This window comes from Camelus bactrianus, chromosome 11 (assembly GCF_048773025.1).
Source record: "Camelus bactrianus isolate YW-2024 breed Bactrian camel chromosome 11, ASM4877302v1, whole genome shotgun sequence".
NCBI lineage: Eukaryota > Metazoa > Chordata > Mammalia > Artiodactyla > Camelidae > Camelus > Camelus bactrianus.
The window spans coordinates 59322074-59347701 of NC_133549.1; the positions used below are offsets into that span (position 1 = coordinate 59322074).

A 25628-nucleotide genomic window follows, 5' to 3' on the forward strand; every position below is an offset into this window, starting at 1 on the left:
TCTCCCCTCCCCCCAAAATTGTTTTGGAGGAGGCATTCACTCATTTGTTTATTGGTTTTATAAAATGGTCATAACTTTACCATCTTATACTCTTTCCCTCCCCACAACTGCATTAGAAGAAGCATTCATTCTTTTAATAAATGTTTGCCAAGTACTCCTGTTGGGTGCTGTTGGGCCCTAGACACCCAAAGATAAGATGCAGAAAAGCACTTAGCCTAACAGAGGAGATGGACACACTCACACTCATGATCTGTTTTGTACTGGAACATTGTGTGCCAACTACAATGGCAGCATCGAAAAGGGACTAACTCATTCTGCCTGTGGCTGTGAAGGGGTTCAGAATCTTCCAGAAAGTGTCCTAGAAGAATAGCATTTTGCGTTAAGCCTTGAAGGATAAAAGGAGTTCTCCCAGGTGGAGAAAGAAAGGTATGGAGGAGTCATTTTGTGCTGAAGGAAGAGCATTATCAAAGTTCTGACAATGTGAAAGAATAAAATAGTTTTGAGTAACTAAATGTAGTCTTAGGTGGCCATGGTGCAAGGTGAAGTAACAAAGGTTACCCAGCTGTCCAAGCAGACAGAAGAGAAGCCTTGGAGGCCATTCTAATCAATTTGACTTAAGGACAAGGTAGAACCATCTGAACAACTTTAAAAAATTGTACTTACATGAAGTATAACTTACACACAGTACAATGTCCGACATCTTAAGCTCAGTGACTTTTAATATATGCAAATGCCTGTGTGACTCATACTTGAACCAAGATGAGGCTGTATAATTTGATAAAACCTGACAAGGACATCATGAGCATTAACCTATATATCCTGAACAAAATATTAGCAAATAAAAATATTAGCAAATCCAGTAACTTAACAAAGAATAATACTTCAAGATCAAGTGATCAGGAATGCAAGGTTGGTTTACCATTAAAAAAAATCAGTAATGTAAATCATGGCATTAGTAGAATAGAAAACCATATGATGAGCTCAATAGATGCACATAAAACAGTCGATAAAATTCAGAACCTATTCACGGTCAAAACTTTTATCCGAGTATTTAGAGCAAGGAAGAGACATGCCCAGATTGGTGCTGTTCAAAGTAGAAGGCTCTTTATGAAGCAGTCATCATTCTTGGTCTTGGAACAAGGAGCTACAGTATGACATTCTCTGGAGAGTTTCCAGAGATAGGGGAGAAAGCAAAATCCACAGACATCCAACTCTACCGCTGGAGGAAATGTGCCAAATGCTGACTCCAAGTGAGCCATAGATTAACTTCAGACCTCTTTAAGAGCTGTGCAGACAGGCAAGGACTCAGACAGAGTCCATTAAAAGTGTGATTGCTCTACACATGACAGGCAGCAGTGCTAATGAGTATTGCTTGCATGTCTCTGAGACTGGCTGCTCTGTGCTGAAACAGAAGTAAAACAAAATTAAGAGCTGAACAGCTTAGGCCTATGGTGATGGCTCATGGCAATAAGGGTAACAGGTGGAAACCTGAATCCTGGTTTTGTCTGCCACTGTCTAGCTGTGTGCCCTTTGGAAAGACAGGTTACCCCTCTGGGCCTGATTATGCATCCATGAAATAAGTGGATTAAAGAGTAGATGGGCTTCGGAATAAGTCAGACCTGGATTTCAATACTGGCTGTGTTCTTTACCATCTGTATGACCTCTGCCTTGGTGTAATGGAAAGAAACCTCAGTGTGTTTCCTTGAGGGTGAAATAAGATCATGTAAGTGGAGCACTTAACACATGCACTGCCTATGTTGGACACTCAATAAGGGTAGATGTTATTAATGTTTTTGAGAATTAATTATTAGGTTCTAAAATGCCATAATGATTTTAAACAGACTGGAAACACTACTTTTTTTTTTCCTGACATGGAGATTGGTAGGTGTTGTGGAAAGCTTTGAAATTCTGCATATTCTGCCTGTCACAGGTGGTCTTGTAAGAGGCTTGATAACTTTAGCAGGAAGGAAAACAGAAGGGTAGATATTCTTTCATGATTTAATCTTGGTAATGTACCAGTGATTTCATTACCATGTGCAAAAAACTATGATGACATTTCTTATACTCTGATAAGTACTAAGTGAAAAATCTAATTAAATGATGCATTCATAGAACTTCCCATAGAATGTAATTAATGAAACAACCAGAGCCCCCTATTGATTATGCTGGTGAATTTAATCAAATCGTATGTTTATCTGAGTAATCCAACAGAGTCTGACGTCCACAGTCAGGCATGTGGTTTTTGCCAGTTGTAAATAAGAACCGGAAATTTAATGATCTGCATTTGCAACATAACATATTGTATCAAATAAATGACTGTTTTTTTTTTCCCAAAAGTCATATTCATAATATCTGTCTGAGAGTTTGAACTATTCAGTTGGACCAAATATTCAAATTGGAAATATTCATGAGAGAGCTTTGAGTGATGTTACTTTTGGACCTCATCCCCATTGTACATCTGGCCCTTTCTTATTTATGGGCAGTCACAGCCCAAGTCTTGAAGAAGTTATACTGACCATAGTTGAACTGCATTTTCTGTGGCCTTTTGAGCAGTGCTGGAAGCCTGGCTACCCCTACTGCCTGCTGCATTGCTTACCACTTGTAACAGCCTTGACCTTGTTATTATCACTTTGGGAAGTTGCCGTCACCATCGTGACCACAGTGCTGAGAGCAGGACTGTGGAGTCTTTTTCAAACTTCTTTCTATGGCTCTTCCTTATCTTTCTTGACTTGAGGTTGGGTTTGTGGGTAGGGAAGTCCCTAACTCTGTCCTGTACCCAGAGTCAAATGTGCTTTTACTCAGGACCTCTTTTTCTTCCAACTCATCAACCAGCTAAAGGAACAGGAGGGGCGGCTGACACTTTTTAGAGGGCCCTGGGCTTCTGGCACTGCTGCAGTTGGTCCTCTGTGGATGTTCTGGAGGCATTAGCCATGCCATGCTAGTTGCTCTTGAAACATAGAGCCCACACCAACAGCATTTGGAGCATAGAGAAAACCTCCTATTCAGTGAAAACATACAGGGCAGAAGTAGCACCAAACCATGGACAGAAGTTGCAAATAGAACAATTAGGGCAGCGAATGCCCAGTCTAGAATAATGGTGGCCCTGAAAAGAAGGTGCTTTTCCGGCAGGCTGTGTGGCTTTGGAGTTGGACACCCCTGGATGTCCCGGCTCCACTGCTCACTAGCTGTGTGATTCTGGGTGTGTTAGACTTGCTGGGGCTCTGCTTCTTCCTCTCTAAAAAGGAGACCTGTGCTTGGAGTACACTGCCTGGCACATGGTAGCAGCACGATTGTGCGTCTGTTATATCAACATGTAAGCAGGCAGCCTTGTGTGATAAAATGAATGCAATGATGATCTGAGTACAGCCTCACTAGAATGTCGCTTAGATCTCGACTTAGACGGGGGAGACCTTGCTGGAGAAATAGCTCAGCAATTTCCTAGCTATGTGACCTTGGGAAACCCCCAGCTCTCTAATTCTTAGAAATGTCTGGAATGGACTTAACTTTACCCACCTAGGATCAGCATGAAGTTTAAATGCGTTACTGTGTGTAGAAGTGCTTATAATAAATCTATAAATTCTAAGTAAGATGGGTTATTCTATAAATGTCTTTGTATGTTATTAAGTGTAGTGATTGTTTATAGTATTTTTAAGGGGACTGGCCATGTTTCTGCACTTGAGATCCAATAGTAGGACTGTCATGAGTAGAAATGTTCAAAATGAGCCCCATGATAGAAAATGTCTGCTGATTACATGCTGTTAGTGATCTGGAGTTCTTGTTGGAACCAATATTAAAATCATCTGATTATCCCTGACCTCTAATAAAACCCTTCAGAACAAAAAAGCAGATAATGTATCAAAATACACAAAATGGTTATATTTTCCTTTTAAGCATAAGCACACAGAAATGGTAGAGTGGAGAGGAATGATTAAGCTTTAAATGTAGTCATTTTATAGCTCATCACAAACCACAAATGCAGACTAAAATCAGGAGGCCATATTGGCTCTTATATGTACTTTTTCTACAAGCATTTTTTTTTAACTTTTTAAGGGAAATTTTCACACCCAGGGGAATAAGCAAATTATATAGTGTTTTTTTTTCCCCTTGTAAAATGTCTGAAATAAATGTCTAGGTCTTTTTCAAACAGTCATAATTTTCTATTTTGTTCTAAACAAGTTTCCCACTTGACAAATACTTAGATACTCAACTGTCCCTCGATAAAGATTTAAGATTATTTACTGCAGCCTTGGAAATAGCAGTTGGCTTAGTCAATTCTGAGAAAATAGAAATAATGTAACGATGCTATGGTTCCTGGTCCACTTGTAACAATTTTGTCCCCTTCCTGGGTTGGTCCTGGCTTCCTAAACATCACCTGTACACTACAGTGCTATGATTCTGCTGCTTTACCTCTTCAGAGCAATTTCACTTAAACTCTCCACTGGTTTCAGTGCACTTAAACAAATAATGTCATTCCTAATCTAGAGTTAGACCATCATAAATAATTAGCAGCTGTATCGTTAGCACTGGAAGTCCATTTTCTAAAGTCTCAATAAAGTCTTGATTGTAATGCAGACCATGGCTCCAGATGTGATGGCAGAAGTCTCCTAGGAAGTATTGCAAATATGTGTAATTTCCAGCCAGAGCAATCTGCATAAACAAGCAGTCACATAAACCACACCATTTGGTTTGACCTAAAGTTATGGCAGGAATGTCCTCAGGGTTGTTCATTGGTGTACTGTTTTCGTTCCCCTGTGCTCCATGCAGAAAACCCAAATGGCTCAGCAAATATTGACCAAATTATAATTTTGACATCAGTAATCTTTTTCTTCAGAGACTTGATTGAGGTTTGCATCTTGCTCCCAATTTCATAAGATGAAAATGAATAAAGAAGTTTAATCAGCAGATAATCCGAATACAATAAAAAAAGTTCCCAGAAGATAAATTCACAAGCAAGATAAGAGGCTTTTAGGGCAGTCTTGCAAAAAGGCTCTTTTGAAAGTTGCTCCCTTTGCATAAAAATGTCTATGAGCAGAATAAAATATTCAAACAGCAACATTAACTAAAAAAGAACACCTCAGCATTTGAAAAGTGCACACTCAGGCACTCCTTTCCTATTTAGGAAGCTGCCTGTATTTGGTCATCACCTTTTAAATAGAAAACTGTGTGTTCTGTTGGAATGGGCTAGGATTTCAGACCTGTGGGCCTCCAGAAGGATTCCACAGCGTGTGTCAAAGGATCAAAGCTTTTGATGGCATGTTGCTCCTAGTTGGCGCCACTCCTGTATCATCCTTCCTGGTATCATGGGGTTTAGCCTCACTTTCTTAATTATAAGCTCCCTGCGGTAGTTCCTTGGTTCCACACATTACCAAATGTAGCAGTTGATATAATTGTTCTTGCATGTAGGTAACTCCTGAGTGAATGAATGATGAACAGGCATTCAGTAATAACTATGGATTGTTTCAAACCAACTGGAGGAAAAAACTTTGATTTCTTTCCCTTGATACATCTTATCTTTTCCCAGCTGTCTCACGCTATTCTCTACTCCAAAATGCATGAAAAATACATTAAAAGACCAACTAGAGTGTGTGTGTGTGAAGTGATATACACAAACATAAAGTACAGTCTTCACATAATGTTCTTTCCTTTCAATCTCTGCAAAAAGATACTTCACGCAATGTTCTTTTCTAATATTTAATGATTTTGCTCGTTAGGTACTCAGAAATAAACATACCACTGCCAGCTAGCTTACAGAAGGCGGGCCTGTGAGAAATGGGGAAGGGACTGGAGTGAGGGTTGTCGCCAGAGAGAACGAGACTGACAGAAATCCTGTGTTTTAGGTCACCACTGCCCTCTAGGGGACACATGGAAAATAAGCAAATTCTGTCAAGCTTCTGCTAGAAATTAAGACCTTGGAAAATAAACTTCTCTCTTCAGCTTTTATTAAGGAAGGCTTAATAGAAAACTTTTTAAAGTTACTTCAAGGATATTTGTATAATCCTTTAGCATCTTTACATTGTGTGCTGTTTTAGAGTCACTCTCAGCAGATAAAAAGTTCTTTATTTTGTCTGTCCTAACTTTCTTCCTGCAGAATTTTAAACGTGTTATTTCTCATCCTGTTAAGGAACAGCTGCTTACTATGACTAATGTGTTAGTCAGTGTTTATGCTTTTAGATTTCAATGCTCCAGAAACCCCAGCTCCTGCAACCTTTCTTTATAAAGTCAGCTTGTACAGAGGAAAATATGCAACCATTTCCAAAGTTGCCAAATTGTTACTTACTTCTAGACAAAAGAAGCTTCACTAATTTAGACTGACTTTTACATGGAAGATACAACTTAAAATCCCTCAGGTCAGTCAACCTTCTTTGTATAAAACTTGAAAAATTAGGGATAGTATCTGCTGTAGTCCTACTTTATAGGCAGAAGTCAATCTGCTTTTTCATTTCTTCAGTCTTAAAAGGAAATTTAAATAGTACAAAAATGAAGTTTCTAGAAGTAAATATTCTGCCTTAAGAAAAAATTTCATGATCTTATAGAAGAGTTACTTGTAAAACGTGTTTGCTCATTTAACATTTGTTGAGTATTACATTACTCAAAAGAGGGGTTCTAAGTGTACAAAGAAACTTATCATTCAGTAGAAAAAATAGTGTTATAATATTACATTTTGTCCTGTATTATGTTTGATTTTATTCAACAAGTTATTATTGAAGTGTTTAGTTTTTATATATATTATCTACCAGGCTTTAAGTATCTTGAGAAATGGGAATTTATTTTGTTCATCTTTGTATCACCAGTACCTAGATGATTTAATTTCTCAAGCCTAATATTCTCAGTTTACAGATAAACTTAGGTTGTTCAGCAGTTTATAAAGTAGTACATAATTGAGATTTATGTCTGTGTCACTAACATGATTCCACCCTGCTCACGTGCCTAGCATAGTGCCTGACACATAGTAGGCGTTCAGTAAATTTTTTCTGAAAGAATTCATTGGTGTGCTTTTCCTAAATAGTATATTCTTTGCTGTCATCTTGGTATCGCAGGTGTTTCAAATATAATAGGTCCATTATAATTGTTCAGTGAATGAATATAGGTGTCTTAGGAAGTCTCTTTTGAGTATTTTCCATTACCTTAATTCTTACTGTATATCCTGAATGGTAGAACAAGGCCGTAAGACTAAATGAGACAAGTGTTTTATAAGATGAAGTACTAATGGTGGTTTCCAGTTAGTTACCCTGGAATTCATTTTTATATAAACTCAGGGCATCCGATAGGTCACTGACCTGCCTTCTTGGCAATTTGATTGCCTCAAAATTTGAGGAAATGAATAGGGGAGCTGGTATTTAAAAAAAAAATCAAGTTCTAACTCATAAGGGAGAACTGGTTGGCCATGTGGAAGTAACAGGAATCTTAAGGAATAATAAAAATATAGTCTTAGAAACCATGGGGATAGAAGGTCTGAAAAATATCAGACAAATATGGCAAATTTTTGAGAACAGATTTTTAAAAGTTCAGGGAACAGATTAGAAGAATTCTATAGCATAAAAATTTGAAAGAGAAAATGCCTTGAAAAGATTGAGAAGCTTGCAAAAATTTAAAACACCCCAACCTCTTAGCGTCAAGTTTTCTTGATACTAGGATTATGAGTAATTTCTTTAAAATTTTACCTCACCATATTTTTAACTTATCTGTGAAGTGGTTTTCAGATGATCAAAGCAATTCCAACTATATTATAATTTAAGAAATAAAACGAGTTATTTTAAAACAGGCAACTTCTACCATGTAGTTGCACATAATTCTGATGTGAAAGTTGAAAACTATAAAGAAGAAACCACTGTGGTGGTTTTTATATGACCTTCTTCCCAGTTTCTGTGCATCTGCATATGTTTATTGAGAAACTCTGTGTAGCAGCACTGTTCCAGGCACTGGGAAACTGATGTCTTTGTTCTTAGAGGGCTAATATTCTAGGAGGGGGGAAAGACAGTAAGCAGATAAACAAAGCATGTCTCTAATTCTAGGTAGCAATCTTGCAATCAAGAAAAATAAAGCAAGGTAAGAGGATAGAGAGCTGTGGGGTGTTGTTGCTCCAGACATGTGGTCAGGGAAGTCCTCTCTGAGAAGGTAGTGACTCTTGATTGGAGGCTCTGAATTGGCCTTGGGAAAATCCATGTGAAGAGTTGTACAGTCAAAGGAATGGCACATTTAAAGGAAAACCCCCAGATGATCTGAGACCAAATAAAAAAAATCTCCAGATACACGGTTTTTGTTTGTGTGCTTTTTAAATTCAAGGAGCACAGTGTTCTGATAAAAGATGGCCTTGCAGCTTAGAGGTGATGGTAACACTGATAGATGAGAAAGAGAACAGAATGGTAAGATTTCTGGTTTCTTTGTCTATGTCTTTGGAATGGAAATAATAGATGACTGTTGCTAAGAGGAAGGAGAAGATGAAAAAAGAGAATGTCAGAGGGTGCCTACAGCCTAGATGACTTCAGGGTTCTGATTGGTGGGAACTTTGCCCCATTTTTTTCATCCGTTAGAAATGATTGCAGTCTTGGAACAGAGAGACAATGTGTTGGTACTCCTATAATTCTTCTGAATAATCTCAGTTACCAGGGTTTTGTTGAAATGTGAGTTTTGGTCATCATCACCTCCATGTTGTCTTTAAAAGCTGTTTCTCCTGAAAGTCTCTTGTCCTTTTGGCTGAAATTTCCCTAAAGAGGCTGATGGAGGGAGGAGTGCAGGTTGTATTACATAACCTAGTAGAAGAAGAGTCAGGTCCTAAAAGAGTTTGGCCCAAGAGGGGAAATAAGAGGGAACAGAGGGATCCTAGCTGTCGGGGCACTGAAGGATGAGGCTGCAGGGACTGAACTGGACACCTCCCTCGCTTTCCACAGCTCTGATCCTTGACTTCACTTTCCTCTTACTTTCTTTAATGCCCCCACACTTTTCTCTCCCTCTCTCTCACCAAACAGTTCAAATAAGTCTCCATCTGAGCCTCAGACTAGTTGGGAAACTAGTGCTCAAAACATCTCCAGCTGACTTTCCAGAAGTCATCTTTCTGGAAACTCGGGGAATGCCATGGACAACCCTTAGAAGAAAACTTGGAAGTGTGTTAAATAGGTGTGGCATATAGTCAGGTGTGGGGCTGTGGCTAACTCAAAATTCTAGTGTAGTGTACAGTAAATTTTATCTTCAGACATATATATATGTGTATATATATATATATATATATATATATATATATATATATATATATATATGTATGTGTGTGTGTATATATATATGTATATATATATATACACATATATATATATAATTCTTATTTCAGAGTTTTAAAACGTGAATATAGCAACCAACATACCAGATTTTGAATGGTTTGTTTCTTAAAAACAAACAGTAGGGTTCCTTTTAAGTTTTAGACACTGTGGTAGGTTTTGGGGACAATGGCTAAGCAGAGTCCCTGCTGCAGATGACACCTCCTGGACCATTGCTGACCATCTGTGAGGAACTGCAGAAAGCAGGAGAGGTGGGCACAAGCAAAGAATTGGCAAACGTGGATCTGATTTTCAAAAGGGGGACAGGGCTGTTTCTTAAAACCTGCATATCAGTGAGCCTCAGATCACCTGTGGGGAGGCTCACAACTGGGTTCCAAAAGCTTCACCAAGGAACAGATCATGAATATCCTTTCCTTCTCCGAAGGGATTATTGGACTAACCAGTTGGGGTAATATAAGTGTATCTGCATTTCTACAGGCTATTTGCCAAGGCATCACACAGCATCTTTGTGGCTGTGATGGAAAAATATGAACAACTTGTCGGATAACCACACTCAGAGGATAGCAGTGAGATCAGGGTCTGTCTGGAAGGACATTGTAATGGTGAGGCCCTTGGTCCCAGTATTGTCAACACTTTGAAAAAACCCCAAGTATTGTAGTAAATTGAAAGTATGCTAGTCAGGTTACAAGTTACAGCCCTAACGTGATGACATGAGTTAAGATTCCACTTAGTTGAATAAGTGAGATGACAGAATTAGAATGCCCTCCCCATTCCAAATGAAAAACAAATTAAAGTTGATGGGATGGAACAAATTTAAGGAAGTAATATTAATGGAAATAAATGTGAAGTCTGCTCTGGGGGAACAGAACAAAAGGACAAAAACCCAGCTACGCAGATTCAGGATGGGGTATGTGTGACTTGGCTCAGACATTTGAGAAGCACTTAGGAATTTCAAGTGTTGCTCGGATGCCGTTGCCACACAGGCAAATTCAGTGTTAACAGAAAGACAGTGCTTGGAATAAAGCTACTGCTAATTGTGTTTTATCCTGTGCAGGTCAGTTGGTACTCTAGGTTTGCCAAATGTTAAGAAATTGGAGCACGTTCAGGGGAAAGTGACGAGGGTGTTGAAGGGAGGAAGCCAGAGAGGATGAGGAAGTGTTCGAAAGGAGCTGGTCAGGGGGTTGGAGGGGAAGTAAACACTGCATTAGTGCCAAAGGTTACATTGAGGACAGTAAGTGGCATTTACAGAAAGATGTATTGTAGTTCGATTTAAGGACTTCGTTTCAACTAGAACAGTCTGAGGTTGGGAGGCCAAGAGATTCCTATCATCCGTGGTGTTTCAGTGTCACATCAGTCATCAGAAGAGTGTAGGATAGTTACTCATGACCTAAAAGGTCCCTCTCAACCTTGAGAATCTTTAGTTCTAGAGTTGTTCACATTGAGGTAGCTTTGGGAGGCATTTTTAGGCTACACTTCTAGAGACCTTTTAATCCCTCTTGCCATCCCAAGGTGAAATCCTTAGAGGGCAGGCTGCAGGACTTCACACATTTTTTAACCATCTCAGTTCGGAAGTCAGCAAGAGAGAAATGGCAAACTGGGGCGACTGCATGATTGACACGTACAAGGCCAACTGGGTAAAACCATCATCTGGAAACTGCATTTTGGCGGGGTCTCTAATTGTTATCTGGCAGAGGGATCATTCACTGCTATGGATTGTGGTCTGTCATTTAGCGGAATGTCATTGTGAGCGGTGATCATTTGCCTATAGTCAGTATCACCCTTTCTCTCAGTGCTGTAATAAAAAAACATGGGTTGTTGGTGGTGACAGTTCTAATTATGTTCATTGCATAAAAAATGCTTCCCAGTTTCAGATACAGTGGGGCTTAGGTGATGTGAGTGGTAGTCACACCTTGTATTTGGCACAACCAAATGCCACCCTTTTTAGGTATACAAACCCACTATTCCACCCATAAGACAAGCTTTTATTCAAGGGATAAGGAATATTCATGATAAATATATTCGTGATATTTTCCTTTTTAGTGCCTTATATAAAATATGTGCTGATCAATATAATTCAGACCTGTGTTGAATGTTAATTCCATATTTCATGGATCTTGGTAATTGTATTAAGTTCAGTGCTGCACATTTCCCTGAGAAACTAATAAATTTTGATTTAAATATTTCACTGTAAAACTTCAGAATCATTTTTGATCCTAGCATAATTCTTTTTATACTTACACTACACACAATAGAAAAGCTACCAAACAACATAAGAGTTAAATATTTTCTAACAGTACTAAGCTCACAAAACAGCTTACTTAGCGTTTTTTTCTGCTTGCTTTACTTTTATATTTGTGTCACAATACAAATAGGGCTTTTACGGTCCAAGATTAATGGTTTGGTTTTTCTCTGTTCATTCTCTATCATCCAAACTGCAGTTGGACCAAACAACAACAACAAAATAATCAACTGAATGCTGAACAACTCATTGTAAATATATTCATGGACATTCACAGTCAGTATCAGAAAAAAGGTCCGAGAATATATGAGTAACTCACCACTTTTGTTTTGGTAAAACTTCAGAGAACTGTTGTGATGAGTCAGTAAAAATAAGTAAAGCCCTGCCAGAGATTAGCTCAGGGTAGCTAGTTTTTACGGAATAATCTTATCATCTTCATTATTAGTAGTAATAATGTAATTAATTGTGTTAGCACCTGAATCTGGAATCAGGCAGATCATCCATCTCATGTGTATGAGGTCTGTTTCCCACTTTTCATTTGTAGAAATTATCTTTTAAAGTTTTCTACTGGTTCAAAAATAACTGATTACAAAGTAAGGAGAACTAATAACCTAATTGTTGTGCTTCCAAGAATCATCATTGGCTTAGTGCGCAAAACCACTAGTGGTGGATTAAATGGCAAGCTCAAGGACGGCTTAATCTAACTACTGCTAATCTTCACCAAACAGCCTTGTCAGATGTCATTTGCTCTGTGGCAACCTTGCCCAGAAGGTAGCCTTGGAAATAAAATGTCCACTGATGTTAACAAAGCTCTCCCATTCATACAGAAACGATCACCCCAGTGTAGGAAGCAAGGACGATTTTAGGTTGAACAAAGTAGAGTTCATGAATCCTTTAACCACGCCTATAGGAGTGAATGCTTCTAATGCAGAGCAACAAAGGGAAAAGTCAAGAAATAAATTGCGTATCATTACATAGTATGTCTGCCAATTTTTCTTTTATGACTTTCTTTGGACTTAATGATTCCATATGAGTGCTTTGAATATAAATGTAAGCAATTGTTAAGGGAATTACTTCCAAGAAAACAAGCAGAATCTTTCCTCCATTAAAAGGTTTTCATCTGTTAAACACTCTCATATCTTAGGGCAGATTAGATTTAAGTGTTTGGAGAAAATGAGATGCTGGGAGCTAAAATTATCGAAAAATCACAGGGCTGGGGAACCATCAAGAGGCCGTTTAGTTCATCCTCTTGTCTCCATTCAAAATAGCATCCAAGGGGAGGGAGGGTATAGCACAGTGGTAGAGTGTGCACTTAGCATACACAAGGTCCTGGGTTCAATCCCCAGTACTGCCATTAAATAAATAAACCTAATCACCCCTCCCCCCCCAAATAGCATCCAAGGGAGAAAGCTTTTCATCCTTTCCTTGAAAATGTTCAGCAAAAACTACATTTGCGCCTTATCTGAGATAGCTGACTTGTGTTTGTTTGTTTTTGTTTTTAATGAGTACTTCGCTTCTCAAAGAATTTTGAAAACATTATTTGGGGACTGTACCATAGAAACATCGGAGCTACATTGAGGAGGGCAACACCCTTTGGGTCTTATATTCAAAAGAAATAACCCTGACAACTGAAATGATGCTGTCAGTAACACACAGGAAACTAATTTCTTAATAGAAATACTGGTCTAGAGGAAACTTGGAGGCCTGGGAGAATGGGAAAATAATATAGATTCAAACCAAGCATTAAAAGGACGAAAAACCCAGAATAATGAAAATGATTTAGTATTACATTACTTGTAGAGGAGAAGAATAGGACATTCTGGGAGAGAACTGAGTTAGATTTTAGGAAGAATTTATTCAAAGTGAGGAGTTATGCTAAACCCTGAAATGTGTTTATGTTTAGGTTATACAATTTCAGTCTTCGGTGATGATCTTTTCTTAAAGAAAAGGTTCTAATATTTGAACTAGTTTGGGCAAAATAGTTTATCGGAAGATGGAAAGATGACCTCATTAAATTAAATCAAAATGATTTAATAAATGACATTTGATACCTATTTTTTTTAAGATGAAAAAATAAAATCTCCAGAATTTTCTGTCTGCATAACATGAACTACAGTTGTCCCTCAGTATCCCCTGGGGATTGGTTCCAGGACCCCCACGGATACCAAAATCTGAGGATACTCAAGTCCCTTCTATAAAATGGTGTAGTATTTGCATATAACCTATGCCCATCCTCCCATGTACTTTAGATCATCTCTGGATTATTTATAATACCTAATACAGTGTAAATACTATGTGAATAGTTGTAAATACAATGTAAATGCTATGTAAATAGTTGCTGGCAAGGCAAATTCAAGTTTTGTTTTTTGGAACTTTCTGAACTTTTTTTTTCCTGAATATTTTTGATCTGCTGTTGATTGAGTCTGTGGATGCAGAACCTGTGGATTCGGAACCTTGGAATAAGAAGGGCTGATTGCATATTACTCCTAACACCTAACATGCATGGTCAAAATCCAGACTATCTCATCTGTGCATCCCTAGGTTTATAATTAATTAGGAGTGCCCTCACTCCTACTAGCTCCAATTAAATAGATTTAAGACCTTTTTTCAGATTAGTTTTAGGTAAATAATATAAATGCATACCTGGAAACAATTAAAACTATACTTCAGTGAACAAAATGTGATCACTAGACCTGGACTCATAACTAATTACATAATAGCCAGACCAAATAAAAAGATAAAAATAGACAGTAAAAGACAACTGTGAAACTGCTTTGGTAAAATAACTATGGTTTCTCTTTGCTTCTCCAATTCCCTGATACACTGAATTCTTAAGTTCAGTATGAACACATGTCTTTCTGTTGCTATTCATTTTAAAATGAGATTCCAAAATGTATGTATAGCTAAATGATCAGGCGAGGTTTCTCTGCACGTCCAGGGAGATAAGACTGCCACTTACAGAGCACCCATTTCTTGAGTGAGATCTGGGTTTAGACTAGTTTAGAGGAAATAGCCTATAGGCCCAGTGTTTATTCTCCATCAGGCAGGGAACTTTTATTTGCTTCTCCTCATCAGGGCCCATGTTGCTGTGAGTAGAATCTAAGTAAAGACACAAGTTTAGTTGAAAGACATCTGTCAGATCTGAGTTTTACTCTCCCCTCTATGACTTAACTGGCTGGGTGAGCCTGCACATGAACTTGATTTCTCTGAGGACAGCGTTGGACCTACTGTCATTTCTTACACGTTACTTCCCTTTCCTGTCGGGAGGGGAAGGCATTGTGATGGTATACATGGGAGTGGCTGTATTTTATAAGCAAATATATTTAAAAAGCTTCTTTACAGCAGTATGCCGATATGTTACTTTATAATAAGAAACATATCTATCAAGCTAATGAGTTGCAGTGACTGCTGTAGGTATAGATATAGATGTAGATACAAGTATATGTGAAGAATGATAATCAATGAACTGATTACCAAGTGAGTCTGGGTTCAGAACCAGGGGAGTAAGTCGGAAGGTGTAAATGGCTGATGATTCAAAGCCGTGAAAACCTAATGGATCCTTCTCTGTCCAGGGATACATTTGCCTCTTGGTCTAGACACCCATGTTCTCAGGCTAGAAGGCACGGCCCACATTTACTGCTTTGAATTTCCTCTTTCTGTACCAACATCTGATGGAATAGAATGCTTACTTGTAACAGTTTTCAAGTCATGTATAGACTGAAGCTGACATTTTAAGCTTAAGTATTATTTATCAGTTTGCATGGAAATGCTAGGTAGTAATTGTGTAAATGCTGTGCTGACTTTATCTGGAAGCAAGATTGTTTCAGCAACTTCTCTAAATGTAGTTCTGAAAAATCATGAATGCTTGGTAAGTTCTCTCTTTGAAAAGGAACACAGTGTTTTTACTTAGAACATTACTTTTCAGTTTTTCCATAAAAAAAAAATCCCTCCTCAAAATATTTCTTTTTTGGCAGAGGCTAACAGCATTACATAAAAAAGATGACAGTCAATGAAAACAGAAATACCACAATAATGGATCCCGAGATTACAAGACCGAGAACCTGGGAATCAAGCCCAGTTCGACATTTACAATAATGGGCGCTCATTTGTATCTCACGTTCTGTGAGGGCTGCTGGAAGATAGGGAAGTGCAAGGGAGTCTTAAATGGTTCATTGTTGCACCAGAAAGTGATGTAATGTCACAATTCTCCTGTAAGGCTGTGTAAGGACATGGAGTTCTCAGAGGAAAATGATGTGTCCAATTCAGAAGCTGCAACATGTGTCAAATAAATGTCCATGGGAAGGGAAAATGCCATCGAGAAAGTCTTGGACTGGAAAAAGCCTTGAGGTATTAGATACTGGAACTGTGGTATGAAAGGGAAGCTGTAATAGCATTTCACTTGGTTATTTCATTAGTTGGAGGGATTTTTAAAAGGATGAAATTTCTATACCCCATATATTTAAATTTTACTTTCTTATTTTGAAATTTTTCTTTTAATGACATTTTTATTTTTTCTATTTTTATAAGAGAGTAAGATGGCTAAAATTTCCCAATTTCTCTCTCTCTCTGTCTTCATTAAATGAAAATAATCCACAGTGCCCACTTAAAGGTCAAGTATATCTACTTCTGAGTTACAAAACTGCACACTGAGGTGCTGATTTCTTTTACAACTGATCTCTAAGCAAGTAGCCTGAGATTATTTTAGTGACATTCCTCTGTAGTAATGCTCCTTGTTTTAAAATAACTCATTTAAAAAACTTCCATGCCCTGATTAAGTCAATACTGTGCAATAGATCCCGTAGCAAATGACGCAAGTTAAAAAAAATTACTTCATAATACATTGTTTTATTGGTAGATTTGATGTAATGGAGTTTATATTTCAACATGTACAACATTTTAAAAAGTAAAATTTTTTCATAAAATTTATATCATAGCATTTTCTGAATTTTCAGGTACTTTCCTGATTTCAAAAATATATTTAAATTTTGAAAGAGACAATTTCTGGATTCTGGAAGAGTTTAAATACCCAGTGCACACAATGTTTTAAATTGTCTGCCTTTGACAGCTAAGATGCCAATATTTAGACTTTTATCAGAAACTTTCACGTGTGAAATAAGGGCAGGGACTCTGCAATGAATTTTTAAAAAACCTCAGTTTTATTGGCTAAATTTAAGAGTCTTGAGATTAATAAATGAAGGAGAATTATGTATTACAAATTATCATGAAAGCACATTTCTAATTAATTAAAACATTTGACTTATGATAAGATGACTGAAGTTTTTGGTGCTTTGTCCTCTAAACTATAAGTTTACATAGCGAAATGGCATTAGAGGGAGTATAGCTGAGTCAGTGCTTAGGGAGCTTTTTGAGAACCTTGACTTCAGGTGCAGCACCCGTGGAGAGAAGCACTTTTACGTACAGCTCCATAGAATGCAATACAGAGAGAAATAATGCACACAGGAGTGTTGTGGGGGTGGTTACCCTTTATACTAAACCTTCATAGATCACTTGTGTGTGGTTAGTCTCTTCTTCATACAAGCAGCCACAACAACCTTCTTACTGATGCAAGAACTGATAAAGAAAAGGAAGGGGAGAAATGAAGGCAGAAGAGGGAGAATGAAGTGAGCAAGACAGCAGCCCCATAGCCCCAGGTTACTCCTTGGGCAGATGTAAATGATCAGATTTGTTTGCTCTTCCACTTGCCAATGTAGCGATAAGCCTTTTGGTTCTTTAATTTACAGTTAGGATTTTAAACTCTGAAAATCTCCACACATCTTTTCTGTGTCACTAGACTGGTGCCACGTGGTCATTTTATAGAAGGACCATCATTTCTCACCCACACAGACCAGAGGCAGCTTTCAGAAAGGTGGGGGGGTGGTTGATTTAAATACCCCAACTCAGAATTTACTGTGGATTTAAAACCTCTGACTTAATGTTGCATTTACTACTGGTGGCTGCTTTACTGCCTTTAAAACATGCATATATAATTGGATACTGTAATGCTTTGCGGGTAAAATAAATACCACCTCACACTAAAATAAATACTCTGCATGATGAAGTTCATGTAGACATAAATTAATCATTTACCAGTTAACCAATATGCACAGGAAAGAAATAGATCACTTATTAAAGGTTGCCTCATCTATAAAATGGGAAAAATAAAATGCTGATATATTTTACAGTGGTGCTATGAGGGAAAATGTATAAAATTATTGCTAAGCAGTTTATAAACCATAAAATGCAGTATGAACATTAAATTAATAATATTTGTACTAATTCAGATTCAACACCCTCTGCATTAAATATATCTTTTTGCCTTTCGAAGCATACACAAAACCCAAGCTGAAGCTTTTTATTTAATTTTTATTGGTGTCTTTGGAATTCTGCAGAGCGTTGCAGAAGTTACTGGTTATGTTAAAAACTTCTCAGTGGCTCACCCCCAACATTTCTAAGACAGAATTCTTGGCTGTTCTAGAATGGGGTTGCAACCCCATTTTTAAAGTCCTCTCCCAAAGGGTCTTATGTCTCTCTTATGTCTTTCACTTGTGAAGACATAGTAGTTACGAAGGGAACATGGGTTTGAATTTTTTGATCAGGTAGAAGTGATTAGCATGCTCTGTTACTAGGTTTATTCTAAATTATGGATGAAATAGGGAAGTGATGTTAAATTGGTTGAGGGGATGTGTTGGGTCTGTCTATTGCATGAGACTGATCTGTGGTGGAAATGTTTTGTGCTGGGACAGCAGCATTGCCTGAAGCCACGGGGTTTCAAGGATATCATGCTGTTCAAAATGTTACAGGCTTTAGAGATAAATCAAGCTTCTGTTTCTCAGCTGGAGCCCAGACATGTCATTCAAGGGCACAAGGGAGGACTAGGCAACATAGAACATATTTCCTGTATTCTTTACTTTTTCTTGTTCTTCTTCTTTCTTTTTTGAATGGAGTTTTATTATTTAGAAGACCAGTTCGTACAAAACCTGTAATCCACTCATCACATTTTTAACATTGTCGGTGTCCCTCTGACTCTCAATGATAAAACACATCATTTCTCCACTTACTTCCTTTTATAGGGGCCGTTAATATAGAAATCCCTCGTCATCTTCCACTGAAATGATAAATGGCTGACTAGAGATAGCTGAAATGCTGCCAGATCTCCCCTATGTATCATGTGTCACCAGCAATAATAAACAGTGACTAATCTTTGGTCATGAACTATATTTATGGTTTTCTTGTCATCGGAAGGTAAGTATTTCTCGAATCAGGTTTAAGGTTCTAATATTTATGCTAGGAACATGTGTGCTAGGAGAAGTATACATAGGTCCAAAGGAAAATAACGCTCACATTTTCTTTCATGTAACTATCTATGGAACTTGGCATTTCCATCTGTATCTCTTTTTTGCATCAGGATTCACCCAGGAGTGTTGCAATCAGGTATCTAACTTATCCCAGTCCATTTACCACTTTAGTGATAATAGTCTCCTTATCTAACAGGAAAAGTAACAGGGAAAGGTACATGGCTATAATGCATATTTATCCCAGTTGAATCTTATCAGAGATCAGAAGGAAACACAGTGAAACTGTTTCCTCCTCTTCCTAAATCTGTTGAGGGATTGAAGTTTTCTTAAAGGAACTGTAATAAGGGCAGAACACCAGAAGATAAAATTATAGAGGCATATTAAGGCTTTGAAGGAAACAAAAGGTCAGTAAGGCTACAATTCTGCTTCTGTTCATTTTAACTAATATCTTATCAGATGCCTACTGGATACCAGGCACTGGAATAGGTGCCTGGGATACACCAGTCAAAACTAACAAAAATCACTGTCTTCATGAAGCTTAAATTCTAATGGAAGGAGAAAGACAGACCGTAAATAATTGAGTAATAAATGAGTAAACTGTTTAATTTATTAGAAGATAGTAAGTTATGGTGAGAAACACATCGGGGAAGGAAAACAGGAACTGTGGGAAGGGATTGCATTTTTTAGAAGGGTGATCAGTGAAGATCTTACTGAGAAGTTGACATTTAAGGAAAGACTCAGAGATGAGAGAGCAGGTCATGAAGATTCCTTGGGAATAATGTCACAGACAGAAAATAGCATGTGCAAAGACCTTGAGGCAGGAACATGCCTGGTGTGCTGGCAGAGCTGTAGGGAAGCAAGAGTGATTAGAGTGGAGTAAATGTCGAGGTGGGGGCAGAAGGAGAGGGTGTTCATGATGGGTTGAAACACATATGACTTGAGGACCATTGTTAGGCTCTAACTTTTACTCTGATTGAAACAAGGAACTACTGGGGAGTTTTGAGCCAAGGAGCAAAATGACCTGACTTATACTTTATTGCAAATAGACTATAGGAGGCAAGAGTGGAAGCAAAGAGATAAACTCAATTAATTAAAATGAAAAGTTCAGCTCTCCTCTCTGCATAAGTTTAATGAATCTGCACCAGAAATTGAGAGACAGTAGTTCAAAATTATATGCAAAGACATTGAAGTTCTAACTACGCAAAGCCAAAACTGGTTGGAAGAGAGAGTTCAATAAAGCAATCAGTTCATCTGATCAGCACTAAATGGTTTAAGTTGGAAAACATTTTAAGCTAGGGTCTATGAATAACCAATGATAAAAAGTATAACTATTAAGGTTTGGGAACTTTGGACATCCCTTGTTAAGGAATAGATTTAAAAAACTCCCTCCTTAACATGGAATGGGTTGTGGAATTAAATAAATGCCTATCATGATGTTGAGATGGTCTCCTTTTGGTCCTGGGAATAATAATAATAATAATAATAATAATAATAATAATAATAATAATAATAATAATAATAATAATAATAATAATAATAATATCATCCAGGTACCTTTCAGTTAGAAGTTGGAGAAACTGGAGTAGTTAAGAAGAAAGTAAACCACCAAGAAAAATGAAGGGAACCATAGTTTTGATTAATTATGTTTTTATTTTCAAATTTAAGACATATGAATGATGGGAAGAAAAAATACAGTTGTGTCTTCTTCAGGGAACAAAGAAATGGAGAAATAAAATACTGATTAAAGGTGAATTTAGCCTTACAGTCAACCTTCCTGGCAGTCAGAATTTTTAGGTTATGAAACAGCTCTTCCCATCTCTCCTGGGCCATTGAGGTTTGGAACAAATTGGACCTGGAAAAAGTGTCAAAATTCACAGTAGGAGTTGCCCACTCAAAGCACCGTTTCTCTCTCTGAAGTAGGTTACTACATTCACCTAGGGAAATTTCTATTGAATTATAATTAGGTGGCTAATTAAAAAGTGGATAATCAACTATATTAAAATATGAGAGAAAGATGTGCCCATCATTCATTCTTTAATTTGGGAAATTCACTGTTTCCTTAAAAAGATTCTCACTGGGAAATTCCATGTGTAATGTGTATGTTTTTTTTTTCTTCTTAAATCGATTTTATTGAAGGAAGCCTAGGAGTTTGTTTTTTGAGGTAATGGAAGTGATTTGAGCTGTTTTTTTGTTAATAAAAAAGTACTAATACATCATAATTATCATTCTTAAGAATGAGAACTGAAGGCAATGCAAGGTTCCTAGAAGAAATAATAACAAAAATAATAACTGCTACCATTTATTCACTGCTAATATGTTTCAAATACTGGTTGTCTCATTTAATTCTCAACAACCCTATTAGGTAATTTTATGCCTATTAAACAGATGAGGAAACTGAGCTCAGAGAAGTTAGGCAAATTATTCAAAGTCACACAGCTTGATGGTTATAAAGTTGAAATTCAAACCCAAGTCTGTTTGACAAATAATCTTGAATTAAGCAAGAGTTTTCCCTCCTTAAAATGTTTGAACATTAAACTAAAACTATATTGTTGCTTTCAGCTGGTTTTGAGATTGGTAATATTCATGTACCATATAAACAGTTAAGCTATATCTTATATTAATGAGAAGACCATATTTCCTAGCTATTTCTCCAAACATCAGTTTATTTGATAAAGTAAATGATCATCAGGAGACTGAGCCATTACTAACAGCAGAAGTTAAAAAGTAAAAGTCACCGGGTATTGTAAGTTACTTTTTATTTGTCTTTTCCTGTTTTCTTCTAATTTCTAAGAGGGTAAAAATTAAATGATATCCTTGAACTTTGTTACAGTCTTCTTTACGAGCCTGCTAGACTAGTCAGGTATTAAGTGGGTCAGTTCATTCCTAAAGGCCCTCAAAAACTGGCCGCCCCAAGTAGATGACTTAGCAGTCAGACACGATGGCCTATGCTGGGATGGGCTTACTGAATTGTTTATAGTGCTCAGTCCTGATACCATGCAGGGAATTGGGAGTTCCTTCTCTAATAAATGATGACAACAATAACAATGTCATTATACTAATACTTATTAAGGGCCTAGTTGTGTGTCAGACACTGTGCTCATGGAGTACATTGCTTCCCTTTGCTCCAGGGTTTCTCAGTCTTGGTACTACTGACCTTTTGGGCTGGATGACTCTTTTTTGGAGGGTTGGAGGTGTTTTGTTCTGTACATCTTAGGAAAGTTTGAAACATCCCTGGCCTCTCCTCCCAAGGGGCTAGTAGCACACCCACCCTCTCCAGCTGTGATGTTGCCAAATATCTCCTGGAGGGCAGCGGCATCCTGGCATTCCTGGTTGAGAACCTGTTTTACCTCCTCAACAACTCGAGGGAGGTCAGCACTGTTAGACAGAAATATTACTGATGAGGAAACTGTGGCTCCAAGGGGTTTAAGTAAAATGCCCAAGGTCTCACAGTTAGTAAATTAGAAAGCTGGAATGCACACAGATCACCTGCCTCTTGAATGCTGTTATTCTCTGGTTGAAACTCGGGAGGGAAGATCTGCCCTCCCTGCCCACCCTCTTCCCTCATCGTGGGGGTGGAGCAGTGGGAAGGAAGAGAGAGTGCACAGAACTCTACGGTACTATGGTCTTTTATGCGACAGACTAATTCCATTTTAATTGGAATTCTGAAAACTAATGAAAAAAAATTACAAATGTTTGATGGTCTGTTCTCAGGGTTTTTGAATCTGTCTGATTTAATTCTAACCAATTAGCATGCCATTATGGAGGGGTATTACGCTGAGAATCAATATTATACTAAACACTAATATTTTATTCAGTATTAAAAATTTATATAAATGGTAATACAAGTGCTTTATTCTTGCTTTCTCTAAATGAGAAAAAATGCTTCCTTAGGGCAATTCCAGCTACAAAGAGAATGTTATCATCTTAGGAGGCCATTGGTATTATACTTTACATAGATCATTGCTTAAATGAATCAGTAAGATTTAACTGAATGAAATTTGTTCATTTTATTATAAAGTGTGTGAGTTTTTTCAGGATATCAAAAATTGTTTTCCTTTTAATACCTATAGTATAATCCCTTGCTCAGATGACAACAAAATTACATTATTGTCCAATATGGCTAAAAAAAGGACAGAATAACTATCATGCTCATTCTGATTTTAGGATATCATTTCTTTTTTTCTTCCTTTTTTCCATTTCTACCCTTTTTTGATTCAGTATTTCTTAGGCTGGAATTTGAACCTAAATATATTCAGATTCTGCATTTTATGTCTTTGCAAAGGGGATCTAGTAAACCAAGATAAGCAGTTAACTAGATAAACATATAGTAACTGCCTTGTAGTTCAGTTAGGCTGATTTAAAAATGGGATTTCAAACCTGCTTTCCAAGTTGTGCTCCTTCGTGCCTTCCCCAGTGTCTGGCCCTTGCCATGATACTCTTTGATGTCAGACCCTGGGCCCGCTGTGTGGATCCCATGGCTCTCCCTGGCCCCTCCTTCATCTGGCCTGTCCTGTGCTGCTTCTACTCTCCTAACTTTGGTAGCTTTTGCAAGCTTCCAAACTAGAGTAGCACTGAGAGATTTCCATAGTTTGGATCTAATGAAGGCATTTACAGTTTTTATCTTGTGTACTTTAATTCCCAAATTCTCAAATATTTGAAAGCTGTACCTTCTAAACCATGCCTAACTTTGTGAATTACTGTACTTTGTTTTTCAGTATTAAAAAGTTTTGCTCAATATTTTAGTGATCTCCCAGTTGGGTTGGCAGGATCAGTCAGTTTATATGCACATACCTTGAAAAAGCTACTCTTCAGGAAAGAGTTGCTTGTAATTCTGCAGGCGTATTAGTACTTAAAAACTGGCATGCAAAGTCAAAGCAGGAAAAAAAAACCATTGAATAAATAAATAAAGCTAACTAAAACATTAGCAATTGAAGGTATGTTCAACATGGTAATCACCATTACAAATAGGAAAATTTAAACTTAAAAAACAACATTTAATGGGTTGACTTTTCTAAAATATTGATTGGATTTCATTAATAAACATTTTATGCATATGCTTATTTGGAAAGTTCCTTTAAGAATGAAAGACTAATGCCTTAATGAGAGGTATTATCACATGAACATATTTGAATCTGGCTTATGAAAAATAGGGCTTGAGATTTTAAAATGTGTGCATAAAATGCAAATGGATTTAATTAACTGAAAACCCATAAGACAGAACTTCTTCAAATAAGCAATTACTTTGGGGACTAATAGTGTAAATAGGATCCTGATTCATTAGCACAAATACCCACATGAGAGAAGGATCAGCACATTTTATTCTTTAAGTTATTTATGCACACATGGTAATATCTCATTAATTTAGGGCTTCAATAAATTTAAAATCTTTGATAATTTGCTCATGAGCTGAGCTGACATTTACCTTTGTTTCACAAATAGTTTATTTATAGGTAGATAACATATGGTGTTTTAAACATTTATTTTCAATCTCATGTACACTTTTTGGACACAAAATAAACTATTTTTGGTGAACCTTGGGCACTTTATAAGCTCCTACATACACCCAATCTATATGCTAATAACAATGTTTGTATGATTTATTATAACAGGTCTTCTTAAGGTTTTCTATTTTGTAATGTTTTGTTGAAGTTACTATATGTAGTTTGAAGTAATAAAAGACACATTGGTTTAAAAGTTATCTATAATTCAGCTTTCCCACAAATGAAGATATGCCCACCTCCCTAATATGTTAGAATAGATGAAATTTTACAATATTCACGGCTACACATATATAGAGAATTTTTCTTTTAAATATGTATTAGGACATATAAAGAAAATACAGTGAAGAGTGAAAGTAAGCGATTTTCGTGAGTGGACAAAGGAGAGTGAACTGTCTCAAATCATTAAGTCCTTCAGGCACAATATACTGGTGAAAGAACTCAATAAGATAGCCCTTTCTTCAAAGCTGATTTCGTGCACTTGGGATGACTCAATTCTAATCACTGGCAAAGTGATAACTTTTTCCAATTAAAGACAGTCAGTGCCCAGGCCAAAGTAGGGCATGTGGGATGAGAGAAATGCCACAGCATAGCAATCTGGCATTTCTAAATCTTCCTTGTATGTGGCCATGACTTTTCAGAGTCCACATGTCAATTTTCTGCACAAGATGCTGCTCACTAAAGAATTTTAAAAGTGTGTATAAAGTGGGTAGAAGAGTTATGTTACTTCAATGATCAAAACTCATTTGTAGATCCAAGTGACTCAAATTCTAAACCAGAGAAAACATATTTAACATGGATAAAAACCACTATCGAACTGAAAAATGGAATATTCCCCCTTTTTGTGAAACATTTCTGAAGACAAATCTGGATAAGTCATGCAGTCTTCATACAAGAAGCATTTCCATTTCTTTTGCAAATATTGTGAGGCAATTAGAACTACCCGTAGTAGTAGTTACTTACCATACGAAGGAGAAAAATAAGTTTCCATCCCATTTTCATAACTTAATCAAGAATACTTGATGAAAGAGGCCTGTTTCACGTACTTCTTGATAGTTACAAAACCTGGTAGGAGATACAAGCATGGAATGGTTCATCACCAAGAAGAAAACTTTACAAGCAATACTGATTTCTTATGTTAATGATTATTTCCCATCTGACTGAGAGGTATCCCAGCCAACCATACATCATGTACAAATCAACCAGCTGTCCACAAAGGTTTGAGCAAGAAAGGCTGAAATGACTACTGCCATTAGAACTGAAAGAAGACCTGGGGCCAAATCCCACTCAGTATTTATTTGTCTGAGTAAACCGAAAGTCCTTAACT

General features: G+C 37.2%; 1 protein-coding gene and 1 long non-coding RNA gene across 7 annotated transcripts in view; one reads left to right on the plus strand and one right to left on the minus strand.

The window, feature by feature from the left end:
• The window catches only part of RHOBTB1 (Rho related BTB domain containing 1), a 116458-nt gene that overhangs the window by 77378 nt on the left and 13452 nt on the right, over positions 1-25628 (minus strand). For both annotated transcript variants that reach the window (XM_045518781.2, XM_045518780.2), the window contains exon 2: positions 25265-25366. The gene's annotated coding sequence lies outside the window, so the exon portion shown is untranslated. The remainder of the gene's footprint in view (positions 1-25264; positions 25367-25628) is intronic.
• Positions 1-25628, plus strand: part of LOC123617697 (uncharacterized) — a 549026-nt gene that overhangs the window by 12541 nt on the left and 510857 nt on the right. The window lies entirely within an intron of this gene.